At 34.5% G+C, this 24,568-nt stretch overlaps 1 protein-coding gene across 2 annotated transcripts in view; it reads right to left on the reverse strand.

Annotated features, from left to right (window-relative positions):
- MGAT4C (MGAT4 family member C) overlaps positions 1 to 24,361 on the reverse strand; it is a 725,888-nt gene extending 701,527 nt beyond the window's left edge. For both annotated transcript variants that reach the window (XM_059186471.1, XM_059186469.1), the window contains exon 1: positions 24,070 to 24,361. The gene's annotated coding sequence lies outside the window, so the exon portion shown is untranslated. The remainder of the gene's footprint in view (positions 1 to 24,069) is intronic.
- Between the last annotated feature and the right edge of the window lie 207 nt (positions 24,362 to 24,568).

Below are 24,568 nucleotides of genomic sequence, written 5' to 3' on the forward strand. Positions count from 1 at the left end.
GTTTATAGAAGACATAAAAAGATATTTGCTGAGTAAGTGTTTATTAAAATGATGTGTGGAGTCCTCTGTCTGTAAACTCACAATTTGCCAAACAAAGCCTATACTTCCTGCAATTTCCCAAATAAATTCTTTAAGATTAGTTCTAAACCCTGTGGTATTTTCTTCCCAATAAAGCCTTTCTCATAAGGTCTTATTTAAACTTTCTTAAACTACAGAGCACTAAAATTTGATAGAAGCCATTTTATAGGGAAGAAAAAACAAACTTTCAACTCTAGTTTATGAATTATTTCAGGAGATAAAGAGAAAAAGAAAATGTTTTAAAAAGATCTGAATAGATTCAGGCACTAAGTGGGATTATAAACTGATACAACATTGGAGTAAATAGTAAATTGAAAAAGTGTTTCTTATCCTCACTGTTGTAATACCAAGTATCCTGCAGAATAACATTTCCACAAGCTGAGACACGTCAAAATGTTAAAAGGAACTTTACGAAGCCTTGTTTTTAACAGTAAGAAACAGAACACTAACTATGCAGAAATAGAGCCAGGGACAACACATGCAACATGTACTGAATGAAACACTATAGAGCAATTGAAGGAACCAAATATATATGTACAGTAATACTGAAGAATCTCTGGGAAATTACTAAATGAAAAAAATGTAATATAGTTCATGTTACATAATGCCATTTCAGTAAAATTGAAAAAAATAAAAACAAAACTCACAATGTAATAGTAAAAAAGATCTATTGTCACTGCCATGTAAATGACAAAAAATGGAGTAGAAGTCCATACATCATACCTATAAAAGTCATTATACCTGGATTTGGGGGAGAAAATCTTTGCTTTATGTACATGAGATAATTCATCTTGTTTAATAGTGTACAGTTTAAAGGAAAACAACATTCATATTCCACCAATGCAATATAAATGCAAACACCGTAAAAAGACAGGAAACAAATATGCCAACTTAAAAACAGTGGATAATTCTGGGAAATCGGAATATTGAGTTCTTGACATTTATTTCTACTGTTTTTATATTTTTCAAAATTCCCAAAGTAAAAGAGAAGAAAGAAAAAATGAATAGTTACTGTCATTACTTGATAACCTCTCTCATCCAGCCAAGGATTCAAGGAAGATTTGATTTGTGAAAGATTGGCTTCTATCTTAAGTAAAAGCGATGGGAAAAAGGGAATACTGGAAAGTTAAAAGAATTAAAGGCTGCAGAAATAGAAGTGCATGCCCAAAGAATCTGTAAGAACATGCAAACCTTTTTGAATAAGTAATAAGAATATAGTTAGAGAATATCAAATTAATATTATACCAAACACTCTTGATACCACAGATGTCAAGCAGTTAGGGAGAGTAAAATAAGTCAATGCATTATACCTAGATTGAAGAATAACTGTTATTACCGAAGATGGGAGCTCATGCTGTTTGCTACACAGGGAGCAGTTCTCTAGCTCACTCTGACACGTGGAGGGAAGCAGGAAAAAACAGACACTTTAAACAAAAGGTGATGCTGGAGCTAAGACTAGGAGACTGAATTAGAAATCAGCCAGGCCAGGGCTGCCTGGGTGGCTCAGTTGGTGAAGCCAGCTACTAGTGATTTCAGTTCATGACATGATATCAGGGTTGTGAGATGGAGCCCCACTTCATGGGGCTTGGAGCCTGCCTAACAGTCTCTCTCTCCCTCCCCTCTCCCTCACATCGGCCCCACACACCCTACCCCCCCAAAAAAAAGAAGGAAGAAAAGAAAACAGAAAAAAAAAGAAGAAATTAGTTTAGCCAGGCCACCCTAAGGTACAGCAGAAGGAAAAAGTAACTAAAAAAATAATAAAATAAAAAAAGAGAGAAAGAGAACATTTTGTGAGTTTCTTGAGAAGAGGAACTAAGTCCTGGTTTTTGATTTTTCATTCCAGAGCTCCAAATCTAGCATAATAGGAACAAATAATCTTGCTTTAATTAATGACTCAAAGAACTAGAGGACCACCTATTACATCTTGTTGTCTACCTGCAAAATGAGAATATAGTTAATGTGAACCAAACGTGAAGATTTTGAGAATCATAAAATTATATATTTCTTGGTATAAAAGGAATATTCTATTTCAAATTTAATTTACTGTATATAAGCTTTTAACTATGTATCTTAACTTGCAGAATCATTCAATGCTTTGAACATAGCCACATTTTAAATTTATATCTGCCTTAAATGTTTTCTGATAAAAAATTAATTCAAGTTGCTTGGTAACATTTACCACAAAGTGAATTTTAAGCTATTTAATCTGAGGTATTTTAACACTAATGGAGTAATTTCTAAAATATTATTAAACTATAATATACTATGATGATTAACTGTTATCTTTTAAGGACATGCTCATTTGTAAGCAGTGTCACAACTGCAAAATGATATTGAAAAAATAAAATATACTCTCATTTTAAGAATTAAGAGAAGAAACAAAAATACAAGACAATTACTCGTCATAAAAATGATAGAATTTGACTATTTAATTCTTTAAATGTTGCTTTAGATCATTTTGACAAAGTTAATTCCTATTCTAGTAGTCGGCAGTGAAATTCTGTATTTACAGAATCATGATTATAATTATTTTTCATATATAAACCATTAACAAATATTGATTAAATTCCAAAGTAAAGATTTTTCTTCTTGAGTTTACATGTAAGAATCAGCAAGGTTTTCAAAAGTTTATAAGGTACTACTTTTAGTTACTATATGGGAGCTAGGTAATAGTATAAATGTTTTATTAAATGAATCTATTACTCTTATACATTTCAAATAACTGTTTTACATTTGGAAAAATGACTAAAATCTGAACAATGTAGGTATAAGAAAAGATATAAGATGGGCATTTTATGGTTATTCCATTTCACATAAACAGCAGCTCACATGAATTCTGTGATCTGCTTTTTCTACCAAATTATTACCTTTCATTAATAAAGATTTGTATTATTTGTTTCCCTTTATTTATTGTGTGATTTCACTTTTTAATTTTTTTATTCAAGTATAATTAATATACAGTGTTATATTAGTTTCAGGTGTCCAAAATAATGGTTTAACAATTCTACACATTTGTCAGTGCTTATCAAGGTAAGTGTACTCTTAGTCCCCTTTATCTATTTCCTCCTTACTCACCCACCTTTTATTTTTTTTAATTTTTAACTTTTTACTTAAATTCTATTTTGTTAACATACAGTGTAATACTAGTTTTGAGGAGTAGAATTTAGTGTTTCATCACTTACATGCAGCACCCAGTGCTCATCACAGCAACTGCCCTCCTTAATACCACATTCAATGACTGAATGTTATTCAAAACATGAAAAGTACATAATTTGTTTAACATCCATTATGCTAATAAACTTTTAGGTTGATTCCAAAGTTTTGGTTAAAGCATAGCAATGAAGCTACTTAAATATGTCTTCCCATATTTAATGATACATTCTTAGGATAAATCTTAGAAATGGAGTTGCTATTTCAAAGGAGGGTAGCTTAAGCTCAGCCATCACTTGCATAAAGAAACTTCCCCAAATTCACTCTCACAGGCTGAGTTATTTGTCTCTATTACATGCACCAACTGTGCCCATGCCTATACATGTAGACTTGCAGAGGGCAGGGGCCATAACAATTTTACATCCTCAATATTTAATATTTAATAAATATTTTTTTTAATTTGAATGATTGTTGTTGACGGAACAGAAAGAAATAACTTAGATCCATAAGTATTCAAATCATTACAAATACACTAAGGTAACAGAATGGGTCTAAGATACTGTAAGCCTCCAAAGATTCTCTGGGATTTACCTGAGATGAAGCTACCTCACACTGGAGAGATTTTAACTGTTCTAAAAGCCATGAAGATATAATTAAGTAAATCAGTAGTATAAGTAGTATCCATAATATAAATGTTCATAGATCACTATGGTCAGAAGTTCTCTCCATATAATTTCTGGTATGGAATTCCACCCTACTTAAAGAACACAGATACAACTGAATCTCTGGTAATACAGTCCTAAGAGCTTTTGATCCTTTGATCCTTTTGCATATGGGCCAAAGCTAGGTGCTATGGACTGAATTCTCCACAGAATTCATATGTTGAAGCTCTAACCCACACAAGGTAATGGTATTTGAAGAGTGGCATGGGAGGTCTTTAAGTCTAGATGAGGTCATAGGAATGGGGTCCTTGTGGGACTAGTTTCTTTATAAGAGAGAAGACAGACAATGAAGGAACATGTCCTCACTCTTTCCCTTTGTCTCCCTCTCTTCCTCTCCCACTTCATCTCCCATTTGAGGACAGAGTGAGAAAGCAACCATCTGCAAGCTTCAAAGAAAGCTCTCACCAGAACCCAACCATGCTGTTATCCTCACCTTGGATTTCCAGCCTCCAAATGGAGAGAAATAATTTCTGTTATTTAAGCCATCTTGCTGATCATACTTTGTTGTGGCAGCCCACACTAACTAAGAAGCTAGGGAAAATAGAGTACTGAAACAAACCTTTGCACTGATCCCGGTACCTAGGCTAGTGGAATGTATATTTGGAAATTTATTTAATGAGCTAGGTGTCCAGGGTTCCCTTTTCTCCACAACCTCACCAACATTTCTTATCTCTTGTCTTTCTAACAATAGCCATTCTAACAGATGTAAGGTGATATCTCATTGTGGTTTTGATTTGCATTTTCTGATGGTTACTAATGCTGAACACCATTAATGTCCCTGTTGACCATTTGCTTGTCTTCTTTAGAAAAATATCTATTCACCTTCTCTGTGTATTTTTCAATTGTATTACTTATTTCTGGTGAGGATGTGGAGAAAAGGGAACTCAGGTGCACTGTTTGTAGGAATAAAAATTGGTGCAGCCACTCTGAAAAATAGAATGGAGGATCCTTAAAGAGTTGAAAATAGAAGTATCATATGGTCCAACAATCTCATTTTTGGGTATATACCCAAAGGAAATGTAAATAGGATTTCAAAAAAGATATGCACACTCCCATGTTTATTGCAGCATAGTCACAAAAGCCAAGATATGGAAACAGTCTAAGTGTCTCTCAATAGATGAATGGGTAAAGGAGATGAGATACACACACACACACACACACACACACACACACGTATAAACTAAGAAATATATATTCATACATATGAATTTTGAATATTATATATACACATGTATGGATATTGAATTACAAATATATAAATTATATATAATATTTATATAATACTTATACATAATATTACTCAGCCATGAGAAAGAAGGAAACCCTGACATTTGTGACAACGTGGATGGACCTTGAGGGCATTATGCTATAAGAAATAAGTCAGACAGAGAAAGATAAATAGTGTATAGCTTCTAAGTGGAATCTGAAAGAGCTGAACTTACAGAAACACAGTAAAATGGTGGTTACTGGGGACAAGGGTGTGGGGAATTGAGAAGGTCTTGGTAAAAGAGTACAAAGTTGCAATTAAAAGATGATTAAGTTCTGGCAAGCTAATGCCCATCACTGTGATTATCATTAACCATACTATATTCTAGACTTGCAAGTTGCTAAGAGACTAGGTCTTAAATGTTTTCACCACAAAAGAAATAATAATTATGTGATGTGATGGAGATGTCAGTTAACACGATGGCAGTAATCATACTGCAATATGTAAGTGTATCAAAGCTACATGTTGTACACCTTAAACCAACACAATGTTATATGTAAATACATCTCAATTAAAAAAATAATCAGGGGGATACCTGGGTGGCTCAGTTGGTTAAGCAGCTGCCTTCGGCTTGGGTCATGATCCCAGCGTCCTGGGATCGAGTCCCACAGCTCCTTGCTCAGCAGGGAGCCTGCTTCTCCCTCTGCCTCTGCCTGCCATTCTGTCTTCCTGTGCTCGCTCTCTCCCCCACTCTCTCTCTGATAAATAAATAAAATCTTTAAAAAAAAATCAGTACCCAGGATATGAAATCATTCCAGAGGGAGTTTGGTAATATTTGACTTTCTTGGTATATTCATACAATTTTAAATTTCACAAATATTTATAGATAACCAATGCATGCCAGATACTATAGGAGTTAAAGAAGTATCTATTAAAAAAATAACCTTCCTAAAATAGAGAGATTTAAATATGGTAAGTTAAATATGTTTCTTCCATTCAACCAATAAAAATATCTTTTAAACTTTTAGTTATGTGTAGGTCCTATACTAAATATATGCCTAGCCAATTAGACCTTATAATTTAATGAGAAGACAGACCTAATTATAAAAACAAAATGCATAATTATAAACTGCAAAGAGTGTGATGAAGAAAAAGTCTAACAGATAGATTGGATTTAATATAAATTAGATAAATCAAGGGAGATCTATCTAATGAAGACAAGAATAAGATTAATAGCATTACTACTATACAAAATGAAATAGCACCTACATAATAGAGGAGGAGTACAAAAAATGTGATAATATTTTAAAAGAGGGACAGATCAGACTTAGGTTTTATACAGTAAGGAAACATTTCTCTAATTCTGATGAAAACTGTCATTTTTGACAAGAGTCTTGAAGTATGCATATAATTTCAGTAAGACGGGTAGAAGAGCATATAAAGAATGAGTCTGCATAGATAAACCAACTTAACTGGAAAAGTGTGGTATAAATTTAAAAAACAGCAAGCAGTTGAAATCTCACTTATGTAGAGAAATGATGGCATCTCGGACATATCTAGAGCAGATTGCTAAACACGTAGGACATCATGATACAGCTTTTGTCTTACAGTTTAGAACATCAGCTAAAATAAATGAAGAAAAGAAACAATATTGGCATCAGAGGAAAAGAGAATTTTGTGATAGAGAAGAACCCGACATTGTTTACTGAAAAGTTATCAATGACTTACAGTTTAAAATAGTAGGATCTTTGTAAAAATGTGATTAAAACAACAACCCGTAAATTGGATCCAACACTGTGAGCAAGAAGGTAAAAGTTTAAAATGTCAGGTTATGTTTAAATAAGTAAGCCATATATACAGAGAGAGATACAAACTGGTTAAGACCCACAGCACTGAATTCTATCATTCTCCATCACTTTTAAACAATACTTAACCTCTCTGTCCCTAATTTCTTCATCTGTAAAATAAACATAATTATGGTATTTAACCCAAGGGTTGTCTGCAAATTAAATAAATACCCTTAACACCCGGAAGAGTACTTAGCAAGTACTATAAATTGCTCATTATTTATTATGTCAGAAGGAATTCCATTTTAATCAACAGAAAACATGAAGGAAAAGTTCAGCAACATTTTTTAATTCCAACATATTATATCTATACATGTAAGACACTGTTCTAGATGTCAAGATCAAACAGTAACAAGAATTTAAAAATCACTGTTCTCATAGAGCTTATATTGGAGTAAGGGGGGCAGTAAAATGCAACATGAAAACAAGCGTAGTACCAGACAGTTCTAAGTAATATGAAAAAAAAATGCAAAAGACTAATGAGATGATATGAATACTAAAGTCTGTGAATGAATCTCTGAGGAAGAAATTTTTAAGCGGGGACCTAAATGAAATGAGAGCACTGTCTATGCAAATATTTTGATGTAGGGGTGCCTGGGTGGCTCAGTGGGTTAAAACCTCTGCCTTCGACTCAGGTCATGATCTCAGGGTGCTGGGATCGAGCCCCGCATCGGGCTCTCTGCTCAGCGGGGAGCCTGCTTCCTCCTCTCTCTCTGCCTGCCTCTCTGCCTACTTGTGATCTCTGTCTGTCAAATAAACAAATGAAATCTTTAAAAAGATATATATTTTGATGTAAATTATTGCCGACACAAGGAAGAGAATGTGCAAATGTCTGTAACTAGAAAAGCAAAAAACTGAGATTGGCATAATTCGGTGATGGCAAGAAGGCCCGCATGACTACAACAGAGTGGTGGAGAAGGAAGGAAGACAGAAGGCGAAAGTAGAGATCGGGCCTGAGTCCACATCATTACATGATTTTGTGTACCCTTTTAAGGACTTGACATTATTGATAAGGGTTACAGGAAATCACCAGAAAATTCTGAGGAGTGGATCATGATCTGATACGTATTTCTAAAATACGATTTAAGAAAATTTTAGTTTGGGGGCACCTGGGTGGCTCAGTGGGTTAAGCCTCTGCCTTTGGCTCAGGTCATGATCTCAGGGTCCTGGGATCGAGCCCCGCATCAGGCTCTTTGCTCAGCGGGAAGCCTGCTTCCCCCTCTCTCTGCCTGCCTCTCTGCCTACTTGTGATCTCTTTCTCCCTCTCTCTCTGTCAAATAAATAAAAAAATATTAAAAAAAAAAAGAAAATTTTAGTTTGGGTACAGAGAAATAGAATTGGCATATTTTCCATTTATTTTTTTCCCATAAGAACAGTCCCAAACAACAAGGGAAACACGAAACTAAGAAGAAAATCTCCACTTTTGGTGAAACTAGGCAATAGCTAACTCCTCAAACACAGAATAGTAGAAATGTTTCTGAAATAGAGTGAATATAAAAACCAGCATATGAAGCAGAAGGCAAAAAGAAAACTGCAAGGCCAGAAACTTCAGCAAGAGCCAGTAAAGTCACTTTTCAAACATGAATGCAAACATTCAGGTGTCAAAAACCTATCTCACATTCACCCCCATTCTTGATGGGAGGTTGCGTATGTCAGAGGGGTGATACTCTGGAATCAGCTCCATTCTAAGACGCAAAAGATTCTTCTAGATAAGAAATCATATTGAAAAGTCATATTTGCAAAGAGCAGTCTTCACAACTGTGTGAAAGGAGGTGAAACTTTTCTTCTATCCTTACTGATCCAGGAGGAGTAAAGACTAAATAAACTCATGTTCAAAATCTTGGGTATAAATAAATGTCGCGGCCAGCATGACAAATCAACCAGGAAACGTGAGGGTAAGAGGATGGTGAAAAGAAATTAAGAGACAAAGAGATGGGGGCAGGAGGGACACTGGGGAGGATGTCCAACAGTACCGATTTTATTCCACATCTTACAAGCATTTATAAGGCAGACCACAATAGGAGGAGTAATACATCAGTACCTAGTCAGATGACCATAAGTTTCTACAAGTTTACATTAACTACAATCAAACCTCATGATGCCAGGTAGTTTGGCTAAAGCCCTTAGCAAGACAATCAACCAGGGAGTGGGTTATGGGAAGTACAGGAACAACAAGGACCAACTAAGAATTCATGACCCTGACCACACTGTTCCCTTCTATAGGAGAAGTGGGAAGTCACGTAGGTGAGCGCACGACACATAGCACAGACCCTTTCTCAGTGTTACTCAACTTTCCCGTCCTTAACCCCTTGTCAAGGTGTCCGGACTCTAAAGGAGACACAAGTCAGGGCCTGGTTTGGTCCTCAACTCCAACCGTGCCCTGGCCTCCAAAAAATAAACCACCACCTAGCCTGAAATACAACCCTGGCCACTCACCTACCTGGACTTCTTGCCAATTAATGGTTCAGGGCAATTGAACTTTTATGAAAATAAATAAACAAAAATCAACAAACACATAACCTGCAAAAAACAGTATTTAGGAGCTACAGTGTGGCACAGTGGATTAGGTTTCCACCTATTGGTTTCTGGCCCAGGTTATGATCTCAGAATCCTGAGACTGAGCCCTGCATGTGGCTCCGCGCTCAATAGAGTCTGTTTCAGATTCTTTCTCCCTCCCCTTCTGCCCTTCCTGCTTGTGCTCTCTCTCTCTAAAATAAATAAATATTTAAAAATAGTCTTTTAAAAATAGGGAAATTAAAGGAAGAGAACAAGAAAAAAATGACAGATAAACCACCCTATGAAATTACTGCATCAGAGTAAGTAATCTAACATTTTCTATGATCTGTAAAAATTAATACAAATATATCAATGAAGTATAAGCACAAACCAGAATTTTACTCTCTTAAGGAAGAAATGGTAAGGCAATGGAAGGAGATGTAATGTGATTCCTTTAAGGCTTAGAAAAGTAGTGGAATAAAATTATAAAACTTATGAAAAAGATATGTAGGATAAAAAAATGGGGAAAAATAAATACAAGGTTTTTTTTTTAAAGGAGCTAAAAAGAATTGTGAGGGAAGTAATAGACATAAAAAATAAGGAGAAAACAATCAAAAGGAATATAGAGAATAGGCAGTGGGCAAATGAAATGTAAAATTTTTGAAAGCTGAAAAAGGATTATGGAGATAACAGTAGATGTTTTCTAGGAACAATAAAAGGAACCAGTGTTTGTATAAGTGCATTCCCACTGAACAAAAAGAATTGGAATGAAGCTAGTATTTCATAACACAAAGGGCTTGAATCTTCATATTTAAAAAGGAGCATCATATCCCAGGGAAAACTCACCCCAAACTATCAACATTGAAGTATACTCTGGCAAATTGACATTAAACACAACATCCTATAAAAGATGCTATACACAGAGTTGGGCCAAAAAAAATAATCCTTTACATTGAGATTAAGAGGGAAAAGGGCTAATCTTGGAATTCTTCTGAAGAGTTTTAATTGTGAAAATAAAATGGAAAAACAAAAATGCTCAGCAGAAGGAACTATGATCGAAGGAGTTTATATTGAGTCAAATACTCTTTCAAAAATAAAAATAATAAAATATTTTTAATATACAAAAAATATTTTTATGAACTGTTTCTAATAAAAGTGCTCAGCAATGAGCCCCAGCTGACCAAAAGATTACCATAAAGATCTCTGGGAAAGGACTGGAGGTGGTGTCAGTGGAAATAGTTATACGTTTATCTGTACATGTAAATGTGAGGTTTGCGAGAAGGAACAGAAGATACGCGTTGTATGCCTTAATGCAGAAATGCCATAAGCACCAAAGATAGAAGAAAGAGAAATGAAATCAGGACATATGCTGATTCCTCACCTTTCTGATAATAGCTAACATCAAAAAGATAGGACTTATAAACATTTCTCAAATTAGTACATTTAAATTAACTAAATTTGTGAAAGAGAAAGATTTCCACAATGGTTTTCAAAAGGATCCTAATTCCTTGCTGTATATAAGAGATAAATCTGAAGTAAAGTGATTCATAAAGTTTTTAAAAATGTACAGAGACATAGGCAATGCAAACAAACAAACAAAAATAGAATTTATTATCAACAACAAATGAGGGTGAATTCAGGCCAAAAGCATTCACAGTGACAAATCAGGGCTCTCTACAATATTAAATGATACAAATAATACAGCAGATAAAATAGTTATGAATATCAACATATCAAATAAGAGTTTCAACATGCATTAACAAATCTATAGGAAATACAAGGAGGAAAACACATTAGTAGTGGATATTTAATTTCACCTTTCTGGACCCTTAACAAATCAAGGAGACACAGAATACTTAAAGATATAAAATAAAATACAAGAAGTTATAATGAATGGTGTCTGAGTCTTAAACTCATCATTACTAGCTCCAGAGACTAATCTCTCAACCAGCCGCCTGTATTGTGATTCTAGAGTGCCTCTTAGCTAAAGCAGATAAATATATATTGATATATTTTAAGAGGAGATGGTAATTTTTCTTCTGATTAAAACAAGAAACAAGTGAAAATGGGAGCTGTTAGAGGTTTAAAGCAGAAAAAAAAAAAAAAAAAAAAAAAAACAACCAACTGCTGAAATAATTTTTTTGGAAGAGCAACAGACTGCAGTAATGAGCAGGTTAGTGTGATTAGCAGTAGTGCTAAGAGCCTCTTTCAGGTCAGTTGGAATGATACAGTGTATCATTTACTGCATCAATGATACAGTGAATCTGGATGATTTCCAGAATCCAAGAGCAGTAAGTGAGGGCAGCCAGGACCCAGAAAAGCTACTCGGGCTATTACTATGTCTGCCTCCCAACTCTGTTAACTGTGGAGTATCTCACAGAGTAACCCACCACTCCCCCAACCTTGAGCTTTATTTCACCTTTTTGTTCTCCACAGACTGCCTTGTTCTGTCCCAGGTGCACATAGCCTAGTAATGGCTGCCAAATTCCTGCTCTACTTTACTACCCAGTTTAGACACCAAATTAAGACTGATGAGAGTTCCTATAACTCTACTCTAGATTCCAAGGAAAGAGAATCCAATTACTACAGTTTAGGTCATGAGGTCATGGTTATCCCACACTAATCTGGTGGGATGCAAGGCAGAATCAGGTAATTTAAAAAAAAAAAAAAAAAAAAGGCTGAAATTGAAGAACTCCAGGAATCTACTGTTAAGTATCTGTCCTATTATGCATGTGGTAATTTAAGATATTTACTCAAGGTCAATTAAAAAATTATACCCAAAGTTCTCTTCGTATGTCCATGCCCTCAATGATGCCATCACAGTCTGTTTAAGTGTTGTCTGTGTAGCAAAAACTAAAAGAAAATATATATATATTTTTACCCAAAACAGTTCATCACGTTTTTAATCCATGGAAATGTAAGTATCATAATGAAGAGAATCCAACTTAGATAAAGTGTTTTGTGGGTGGTGGGCATGTGTCAGAATGGGATACTTCATAAGAGTATGTGTGGTTTTCCTTAGGCTGAAGTATTACAACATTTCTAGATTGCTTCTGGGAATCAGCAACTGAGTTAAATTGAAATAGAGTGGGAATAGTGGATGTTCTGCCAAACCTCAAGTAAAATGTTAACATTGTGGTTTTATAATTTCAGCCAATGTCTATTTTTTTCCTAAAATATAAAGCATAATAAAGTTACTATTTTATTTCAAAAAGAAAGATTCTGAACTCAAATAAGGAAAATCTTTAATTATGTTATTAATCTTCTATATAACTTAAATAACAGAGTGTGCTACTTAATTTTTAGAAAAGAGGTTCACATTATAATAGACAGCAAATTTTAATGATATAATTTATAGAATTAAAATATTTCACTGTAATAAATTAGAAGATACAAGACCTTTACTTTTTTTATAGGAAAACTGATTGAGTATGGCACTCTTTCCCATAATAATAAATAATAAATGTGGTACCGTTCTGTACCACATTTGCAGCAAAAATGAACTAGATTGGTTTTACAGCACCTTTAAGAATAATGACAGAAAACAGAACACTTAATTAGATCCAAATTCTCTGTATTCTTGGTGCAACAGTGTACTTAGAAAATGGGAAACCATCAAATTCTCTTAAAAAATGTAGGCACTCTTTTCTCCTTTATATTTTCTTGAACAGATGTTTGAATAAGTGATTTTTTGTTTTTGTTTTATCATAACAAGCAAAGTTTCTATTGGATATCGAACTTGAAATTTCCAGGTCAAGATCAAAGGAATGAAGTCATGACTAGAGTTGTTGACCTAGATGGAGCTAAAGATGCAGCAGTGGATGAAACAACCCAGGCTGAGTAAAACCTAAACAATTAAATAAATAAATAAAACTTAGAAGAATGTATAGTGAAAAGATGCACAAAAGGAAAGTATACTGGAAAGATGTGTATTTCTCACATTTAAAAAAAAAATGTTGCAGTAAATTCTGTTTGCTCTGATATACTCTCTGTGACACGGAGAAAAATCCATTTAAAAGTCAAATTTTGCTTCATAACCAAGTTACCTATTTTAAAATAAAAATATGAATAAAGTCATGGCTCCATGTCAGTTAATCACAAATAAATGAAGGAGAAAAATCATCATCAAGTACAAACCTCGTAAAAGGTTTACAAGCTGTCTGGGATATCAGTCAATTTGGAAAAAGACAGGAATCATTGATATGAATAAGCTCACTCATAGGTAGTCCCAGTCATCCATATGATTTGAAAATTAACACCTACACTGTTTTCAGTAGGTTAGCAAATCCTAAATCTCAAAACTTGAAACAGTTTTCACATGGTAACTCATGGAAGCAGGTAAGATTAAGCATTGAAAATTTCTAGAAATAGAAAAAAATGCATTTTAAGTAGAAAATTTATTACATACAAAAAAGGCAAAATAAAGCTCATTATCTGCAAATTTTATATTTCCATAATAGTTGATTCAATCAGAAAACAGCAACACATTTCAATAACTTTTTTTTTCTATTTTAAAACAGGAATCAAAAAATTAACTACTTTATGATTTTTATTTCTATTTAGAGATATGTTTTATGTGTAAAGTAAGATTATGTATATTTAAGATTATTTATATTTAATCTATTTATATTATTTATAAGTAATCTTAAGCTTATCAGGATAGAATATATCATTATGGATCACCTTAACATACTTCCATAAACAAACTTATTTTTATTATTTATCTTTGCCTCATTCTTAGTTTTAAAAAAGCAGTTTGCAAACCTCAATATAGGGTAAATTAATTTAAACATTAGTTTCCAAGCATATATTCACTCTGTGAATGGACAGTCTAAAAAAAATAAATACAATCTTCACCCTTTAAGGGTGAATAACTATAAAAGGTAAACTCAGAAACATCTATAAGTACACTTACTAGTTAATGGAGAAATAAAATTTGGTAAGTCCAAAGAATGAGACACTGTCTGGCAATGGAAAGGTACTACAACATGGATAAACCTCACAGTAGGCTACGTGAAAGAAGCCAGACATAGAAGACTACATATTGTATGATTCCATTTATATGAAATGTCCAGAAAAGGCAAATATAGAGAGACAGAAAGTAGATTAGTGGTTGGCTTGAGTCAGGATGAGAAATGAGAATGACTCAAAATAGACACAAGATTTCTCTTTGTGCTGATGGAAATGTTCTGAAATTCAATTGTGGGGAGAGTTGCTCACACAGTAAATGTGCTAGAAGTCACTGAACTATATACACTGAAAGCTGATGAATTTTATGGTATGTAAATTATACCTCAAAAAGCTATTTAAAGGTGAGTTCAATATATAAGCATGTATGTTTTCCAGAGATTAAAATAAAAAGGAAAATATCCTCTGCCAAAAAAAGTAACCTCATAGGAAAACACAAATCTCACTTTTCAGTTGGTGTTAATTTGTAAAAAGTACCAAATCTGATGTACAATAGTAGTTGTAAAATAACATGAAAGATGGGGCACCTGGGTGGTTCAGTCGGTTAAGCTTCTGCCTTTGGCAAGTCATGATCTTGGGATCCTGGGATGGTACCCCAAGTCCTTGGGCTCCCTGCTCAGTGGGGAGTTTGCTTGTGCCTCTCGCACTACCCCTCCTCATGCTTATGTGCTTTCTCTCTCTCAAGTAAATAAGATCTTCAAAAAAAAAAAAAAATATATATATATATATGGGGAAAATAGTTGAAAAAAATAGCCTGGTGGTGGGTATTAAGGAGGGCACGGATTGCAAGGAGCACTGGGTGTTATATGCAATCAATCAATCATGGAACACTACAACAAAAACTAATGATGTACTGTATGGTGACTAACATAACACAACAACAAAAAAATGTTTCCTTAAAAAAATAAAATAATAAAATATGTGAAAGATTATTTAAAGTTCAGAGCAGGTTGAAGATGCCCACCCACCAGTGAAAAATAAAGTGTGGTTAAAGCACCACATGCAAATGGTGGTGGTAAAGCTACCACATGAAAATATTTATCTAATGATAATTTAACATGCATTTAGTTATACAGTATACATACCCTTCTAAGCCTCTAGAAGCATCTCCTAAATAACTTCTAAATTTTGCCATCCTTTAACCCTATAATTCTTAAAATTATAAAACATTCTGAAGGACTATTTCAAATCACCAGTTAAATGCAATGCAATACTCAAAACTTTCTATAAGACTTTAAAAGTTTGATATATGTTCATTCGAGCCATTAAAGTTCCATTCAATCAAAGGTGCATTATACTTTCCCCCTGCTTTTCTCATTTCATTGCAACAAAAAATATCAAAGTAACTTAGTGGTTTCAGTGACCTACAGCAAAACACTAAGGGCTAAAATAAGTGTTTTGACATTAATAATGTTTTCGAGGCACAAGTGTTTTGTTCTTTTGTTTGTTTTATAATTGTTTTTGCTTCTCCTGGAGAAAGAAAATTGATCATTCTCTTGCTGAATTCTGACTTGACTCTTACATTACAAAGCTTGATAAAACTTTAAGGTGACATTTCAACAGCATCCTCACAATAACTTCACAATTTTTGTATCTCTTATCCAAAGACAGAAGTACTAGATAAAATTAAAAAGAATGACAAAGCATGTTTTTCATACTTATCCATGATTCTTTTTCTTGCATCTATGTAGTGAAAAACAAAAATGCATAGATGAATATACCTTAGAAATGATCCTTTAATAAGTAATAAAAAGTATGTATTGGGGGATTTTGCCTCATGAATATATAAGGTAAGATTCTAGTATATAGTGTAGGTACACATACCTGTCTACTTTTATATCACTGCTTGGCTGCCAATGAATGGCCAGATCTGCCTGTCAGTGTTCGAGCATGGGTCCGAGGCTCACTGTCTTTTTCTTGTCTCTTCATCAATTCCCCTGTTGTCTGAATCTGCTTGCCTATGTTATCTGCCTGCCTGTTCATCCACATCTCTATGCATTATGTTGCCTGTCCCTGTGTATTGGTCTGTCCATCCCTGCCCCAGTGTCAATTCTGATCTGTCAATCTTTCTCCACATTTACTTGTCAGTCTGTCCCTGTGTGCCTATCTGTTGGTCTATATACCAACAAATATAGTGTATATATATATACACTATATCTATATACATACTGATATATCTTTATCAGTATGCAGGTATGTACATGCCTGTTTATGATTCTATGTGTACCTAGGTGCAGGTGCAGATTAAAAATTTTCCTTTAGTCCAGATTTGGTCTGTACTCTACTCTACGAACCATGTGGTAGTTGACCAAAGTTTGGATATAACTAGAAAAGCAAAATGAAAACGAGAGTTGTAATTAAAGCCAAATACAACAATTCTCAGAGTCAACAGAGAATATATAAGAACTTAAACACTTCAGAGAATTGTTTTTATGGGAATATCCCAGTTCTCAGTGTTATTCTCAAGATCCAGCCTACTCCCACCCCTATTGACAACCTAAAAATAATATTATTCTTTGGCAATATAAACCTTCGTTCCCTCATGTAAATTCCACCAATTCTTGTAAAAATTTTCCCTTTCCTAAAATATTCCCAAGTTTTACCCCACAAGAATAATCCAAAAGAGGGAAAAAATATTCCTGGTAGAACATTTTTAAAACTTAGGTTAGTTTGTGACGAATAACACTAAGTAAAAGGAAGGTGAGAGAGAACTGCAAGATAACCCACGGTGGTACTTAATGTTCTAATTCCTACATATTTCAAAGTCCACTTGCTGGTGAGGTGAGAAGATGAATCTCAGTATCTTGCCTGTGAACTAAAGATCTGCTTTTGAAATCTCCCATGGGTAATTCTTGGAAAAAAAACACAGACAGACGTGACACACACAGACATGTACATAAATACCTTCACACACACACACACACTCACATGGCTACTCACATATTTCTTTAAAAAACTGAGAGTAAAAATAAATCCATATTAAAGATAAACAATTCCAGAACAATAGAATGTCCATAGTTATCCACTATAGTTATCTCCAAAAATATAACAAAAGGAAGTTTACTTTGGTTTTGCTCTACAATGTCCAGGGACCTAATAGAACCTAAAATTAACAAGACCCATTGCAATAATTTTCTAAACAATCATAGTGCTTTGTTAAGGTTCTACATACATACATGCACATATTTTAATTACTAGACATTATAATTCAAAGCTGAAACTATTAGAACTACTTATTTACTTTGATAGATTTTGGCAGGTGATAGACAACCTTCTTCTTTATGATGGTTATATTTCTCATATCAGATGCGGACATAGGACAATATCCCAAGAATATTTTTGTGCTAGTAAAGTGACAGAATAATAATCATGAAGTAGGTCAACTGTACTTCCACTGCATGGTAGTAGTGGCCTATTTTTCTTTTCAAAGATGTTCTACCAAATTCAGATATGGCTAGATAATTCAGTATTTTACAGAAATACTGCAGGCATATCAGATGTACTGATGAAATTAAAAAGGACAATCCAGGAATTCACACAACACACAACATATGCTTCATAGAATTAAAGTAGACAGAGTTGCTACCTGGTGAAGTTTTCCTTTGAACAGGTCATTCTTTGAACACATTTAAACTGAGTACCTGTTGATTCCATAAAAATAACTAGAAATAATACAGTATTTATACCCAGTAGTCAGTTTTGTTATTCATTGTTTCCCCATATAATATGAATTATTAAATTAAGCATTAAATTACTTACATGCAAAATTAAATGTGAAATTCCTATGAGCTTCAAAATTATACCATTTTGTTCTTTAGGTTTTCTTTAATAAACCTAAGCTCTTTAACCATACTCATTCACCAAATGATATTCTGAAGACAAAAAAAAAATTCTTAAAAAGATAATTCATGAACTCCATAAGAAAAGACAAACAGAAATTGCATAATTAACTAGAAAACCATCATGCCTACTACATTCACATAAAAATATGGGATTGAAATAAGCACTGCATCATTTCCATTCTCTTTCACCTGAACTGCTGTTTGATAGTAATTTTCAACATTTTCATAGCTGATCTTATAGTAAATGTAAAACTGTCATGATCTGAGAGCCTTATAGTATAGTGGTTAAATGCAAGACTGCACTAGGATTCTCTAACCAAACCTTGGTTAACCACTAAGTTACTTGTGCTAAATAACCACAGGTAATTGCTTCATCTCTCTCTGTCTCAATTTCCACTTTAGAGAAATGATTATAATAGCAGTTTCCTTGCAAGGCTATTGGTAGGATTAACATGAGAAAATATGTGTTGTGTTTAGAATAGTCTTTGGCCCACAGAATCTATTCAACAAATGCAGAATGCTAGTATTAATGTTTTTTAAATGCCATTCTAACTTTAGGGCTATAAAGGTCCATTAAGAGTGAAAATAATAAGCTCTACAGATATCCACTTCAAATTGCGGAATTTGAAAGATTTTGGTAGAAAAAAAGATAAAGCTATATTTTTAGGCTAAAAATCAATGGCTATCTGCAAAGTAGACAATCTTGAACACGGAAGTTTAGAATTATATTTTGCCCAAACTTTGGAGGATCTTTCTGTTCTAGAGCAAGGGTTGGAAAACTATGCTCAGGGCCAAATATGGCTCCTATGAGCACTTGTTTTTTTGTTTGTCTTGTTTCACTTTTTTTTTTTTTTAAAGATTTTATTTATTTATTTGACAAACAGAGATCACCAGTAGACATAGAGGCAGGCAGAGAGAGAGGAGGAAACAGGCTCCCCATGGAGCAGAGAGCCTGATGCGGGGGCTCGATCCCAGGACACTGAGATCATGACCTGAGCTGAAGGCAGAGGCTTTAATCCACTGAGCCACCCAGGTGCCCCTTTGTTTCACATTTTTAAAGGGCTGAATAAGGACAAAGAGGGAAGAAGGAGGAGGAATATGTGACAGAGAGCTTATGGGGCCCCCAAATCTAAAGTGTTTACTCTATTCGTTATATAGGGCTGCTGGAACACAGTACCACAGACTGTGTGGTATAAACAACAAAATTTTTTTTTTTTTCTCACAATTCTGGAGGCTAGAAGCTGAGATCAAAGTGTCAGGAGAGTTGGTTTCTTTTGAGGTCTATTTCCTGGCTTTTAGATAGCTGACTTTTCCTGGTGTCTTTACATGGGCTTCTCTTCACGTGTCTGTGTCTGTTTCCTCTTCTTCAAGGATATCAGGCATACTGGGTTAGAATTTACCTAATGACCTCATTTTAATTTAATTACTTCTTTTAAAAAATGTTGTCTTCAAATACACTCACCTTGCAAGATACTGGGAGTTAGAACTCCTAGACACAAGGAGAGAATCACTAAGCTCAGAGACACCTGTTTTCCCATAAAGAAAAGCTGAGGGAAAAACACCTCAAAGAATTGGTAGCTAAGCTGTTTAAAGTGAGGTCAAAGGGGCAGGGGTGACTTAATAAAAATATTTACTTAGAGGAAGCCATAGGCAAAGGAAGAACATAAGTGAACACATATCTGGGTCCTCCAAAGGGGATCAGATAACCATACTGAATAACGGGAAGCCCAATATCAGGGATAGGTTGAAGATGGTGATGTGGTGATAGCTATACCACACTCAGTACCATTTTTTAGTATTTACATCAACAAGCCCCTCTAGTATGATCTTATGATATTTTGTCACTCATTCCACACAACCATATGAATGTCATTACTGTCCCTCCCACACATATTTACAGTTTAGAAACGGAGCTGGAATTCGGACACAGGTTCTAACCTCCTTAGATACTCAGTCAAAATACCCAAAGTTTGCAATCAAACAGCAATAGAACAAGAAATTCGAGGGTCTTGTAGAGAATGAGGTCAGATACCTAAACCTTCACGTAATTGGTGAGTAGGTCGATTCACTGATTTTAAGACAGGATTGGCGCTGACAACAGATAACAGACTAAAAAAGAAGGGCGGGGAGAGAAAGAGGAGAACAGAACAGCTTTTCATCAGGAACTTGCGTTTGTATCCACATTTTGATCTAGTCATAATGTGCAAGATAATTTCCTATAATACACTTTCAAAATAATTACTTAGTGGTTCCCTTTTATAAAGAGGACATTTATACATCTGTTTCCAAATTCCAATAAAAGATATATGAAAGACATATATGATGCTTAATTTACCTCTCCATATAACTCAGCATATTAAAGTAGGTTTCCTGTATATGCTTAACTCAATATGAAATGTAACAGAGAAATTCAGACTAAGAATTTTTCAGCAGTCTTGAGACCTAAAGAAAGCAGTTTCTAGCTTGGATTTGCATACTCTTTTTATAAAGATTCAAACTCACAGTTAAGGTCAACATCTGGCTGGATTGAACATTCACATTTAATAGTTTCACTCTCGTTAAAAAAATGTTTAGCATTTTTTCAAAGCAAAAGCTGTCTTTTGTTTTAATAAAAGTATTCATAGAGTTGCTTTGTTCCTTGAAGGGGTGGTTTGTATGCGTAAACTACTCTGTGCAGTTAGAATTTGAGGCCATCTCGCTAAACAAGCCACTGTAGCAAAATAAAATGCAAACAAAAGGGGCAAAGGGCACAAGATAATGAGCAAGAGTATTTACTGGCTTGTCTTCTATTTCCACATCTTTTGGGAGAAGGGAAAAATGGGAATATGAGATACAGTTCTATCTGCTTTCTCTGGTAAGGTATGGTTGAAAATTTAGATGTTTGATAGCCATAGAGAATATGCCAACCTATTTCTCAAGCTAATCTTAATTTCTAATTGTATCTCTATATAGAGTACTTCTATAGAGTACTTTAGTGCTGAGCAATAATGACATGATCAATACATTATTTTTATCACTAAGACTTTTAAACAATGGATCTATGCTAATGCACATGTACACATACACATTCATACACACATATGCATCACTGAAGAAAGACGATTCACAGTAGCTTCATTTGGTACATTTTGTATGTGAGACTATGATACAATGCATTCAGAAATAAATGCTGTTTATCAAATATATGGTGGGCACACACTATGGGTTTGTTAATGTGTGATCTCTACTACTCACAAGAATCTAAAAAGTAGATACCACTGTCTCTATTATATACCTAATAGGAGAGAGGTATATGGAAGACCAATTAACTTACACAAACTTGCTTAACACATTTAAATCTAGTTTTCCTTATCCTCAATCCAAAGTTCTGCCTATGGTGACATACTGGTCTATGGAGTAGAGTGGAGAAGGTATTTGAATACAACTGGATGATAAGCCTGGGATCCACAGTGAAGTTGAATGCAAATCACTGACCATTGAATACAGGATATTTCATGTCTTACATGTGCGTAAGCAGCCACTAAAAAGCCAGCCTTAATTGCCTTCCTCTGTGGGCACCAATTAGAAGTCCTGAAATATTAATAAACTGCCTGATTTAAGAGAAAATACCATTATGTACTTTCTTCCTATATCTTGCTTTGAAACACCAAACAATTCATGGGCACTCGATAAATATTAAATATTTAAGAGCAACTAATAAAATGAAATTATAGTAATATATTTTGCAATGAACTCACCATTAGATGAAGTAAAACAAGTTTTAGCACTAGACCTGGAAGCTGAGCAGATTTAGATAGCTGGGTAAGTGAATGAACCCTATAGGGAGGCAAGAGACACTAGCATGATATGGTAGAAAAGGTTAATAAGTCAGAGCAATAAAAATTTTTATTGCAATTTGACAACTAAAACTGCCCCTCCTGATTTTCATATTTGTTCTATTCATCTAACACCCAAAATATAAATTAAAGGATATATTACTAAGCTACTGTCATATCTCCCCTATGCTTGAATAAATAAATAAACAGTGTTAAATCACTTTAGCTTTGACATTCATAAGTCAGTGAATTATAAAACTGTGAGACACTCAGGCATGTATGCAATTTCAGAGAGTATACTTCTGTAGATTTAAATTAGAGCTGCAAGTTACTGGGGAAGAAACCAGACTGGGAGCAAGCTCACCTTTTTTTTTTTTTTTTTTTTTTAAGCGAGTGGAGGGAAAATAATCCATAAAGGAGAGAAAGCTTGCCAAATGGAGGAATCCACAGGGAAACCTTAATTTAAGCCCCCTGTTCCTCAATCCTTGTAAGATTCATGAAAAAAAGAAGAAGAAGAAGAAGAAGAAGAAGAAGAAGAAGAAGCACTTAACAGTACTCTTTGAGGACCCTATTCTTCTTCATCTTTTCCATTTTTCCCCTTTTACAATCCCTCTGAGGATAAGAGAAAATAAACTCCGAGTAACTATTTGGGTGACTCAATCCTCCTCCCTCTCCTTCATTCTTCTAAGAGTCTCTCAAAGGCTCAAAAGAAATGAGAACACATTTAACAAGTGCTTTCGTGAAGCGGAGCCACCATTTCCTCTCCTGAGCCTGTGATTAACCCACTGATGGGTCCACAGACTCTGTGTTCCAGTCCAAAGACAGCAGCAGGTATACCACGCTCCAGGTGAAATACACCTGCTATTCTACCTATTCTAATAGTCATTTTTAACATGGAAGAATATCGATACCATGATAGGGTTCGCTGAGCCTATGCACACAATAAAACACTTAAAAACATCAAGAGCCCTAATACCATATTTTAAAATATTTCTTCAGTTTTCATAAGCTCACTGTGATTACTGTGTGCTTGCTTTCTATCCTACACACCCACTCACTTGCTAACACAAAACACCCTCCTACACACATACCTTTAACTTTAAGGAAACAGGCACAGTAGTCACCCCTCTGCCTGGTCTAATATATCATAGGTACAATAAGCTAAATTTCGGGGTAGGATGAGTCTTTTTCCATTTTTATTAATTCAGTTAATATTCAGAAGTTTGCCAGCTTTCCACGTTTTACTTTGCTAAACAGTTTTGTGTACTTCACAGATGTACTGGGGCTTTTCACTTGACAGAACAAAGTTGAATAACAAATTTTTATGATAAGCATATTTTACTAAAAATGTAGCAATTAATTTTAGAAAGATTCTTTCAAACTTAAAAGTAAAGACCTATAAAGCCAGAAAAGTACACCAATATAATATTCTCATAAAGACTCCCACTGGAGTTTCTTTAAATCAAATACTTTTATCATTCATATATTTATATACCATAAATATCAATGGCACCAAAATTAACAGCAGCATTTGAGACAAAGTTTGTATCAGAGAATATACGGAGGAAACATCATGATTATGTAAAAATATTTTTAAGATGTATAAGGTTAACTGAGTTTCCAAAGTATGTATTTCCCTTCATTATATGCTGCAGCTACAAAAAATCCTCAAGAGAATTAATATGAACTTATGATAATGCAGCTTGCAGCACGGTTTTGTTTTGGTTTTGCCTGTTTTTGCTGACAATGCAATTCCAACTACACCCTGCTAATCTTTACTAAAGGAGTCGGATTATTCACCTATAAACATGCAGCAATAAAGTGTCATTCTTTAGTCAATACTGACTACTTAACATCTTTCTCTTTTTTACCGGTTTGGATCTCCAGCTCATTAGATCATCACCTGATAAATAGGAGAGGGTAATGAATTGAGAAAATACGTACCTTCAGAGAAAACCTGCCCGATAACAATAATCCATTAGAAAACTGGCAATATCCTCTGATCTATTGCCCGCAAAGCTATGACTTGATGGAGAGTTTCATTCCCTGGGCTCAGTTCTCCAGAAGAAAATCAGCACAATTTAAATATTTCTTGGAATGTGACAGCTCTCCAGATCCCTGGTTGCATTCTGTTCCCCAGGGATGGCAATCTGGTGTTCCTGTGTGCATAGAGCAGTGAAGATGAATTGAAAATGCTTGAGATAAATTAGGAATGGCTAAGTTAAAATTGTCTCTGCTCCAGACTCTCTCATCTGCAGTCTGTAAGCCTGTTTTTCTGTGAAAAAGCTAGATGGCAGGCTGCCTCAGTAAGTTCTTCTTAAGCGACACAGAGCATTTTCAATGAAGAAAAATTCTCCCATTATCTAAGCTAATGTGACTGCTGCTAAATCTAGTTTTTAAAGTGTCTACTAGCATGAAATTCATTTTCACTATTGCCTTCTTT

This window comes from Mustela lutreola, chromosome 8 (genome assembly GCF_030435805.1).
Source record: "Mustela lutreola isolate mMusLut2 chromosome 8, mMusLut2.pri, whole genome shotgun sequence".
NCBI classification, from domain to species: Eukaryota; Metazoa; Chordata; class Mammalia; order Carnivora; family Mustelidae; genus Mustela; species Mustela lutreola.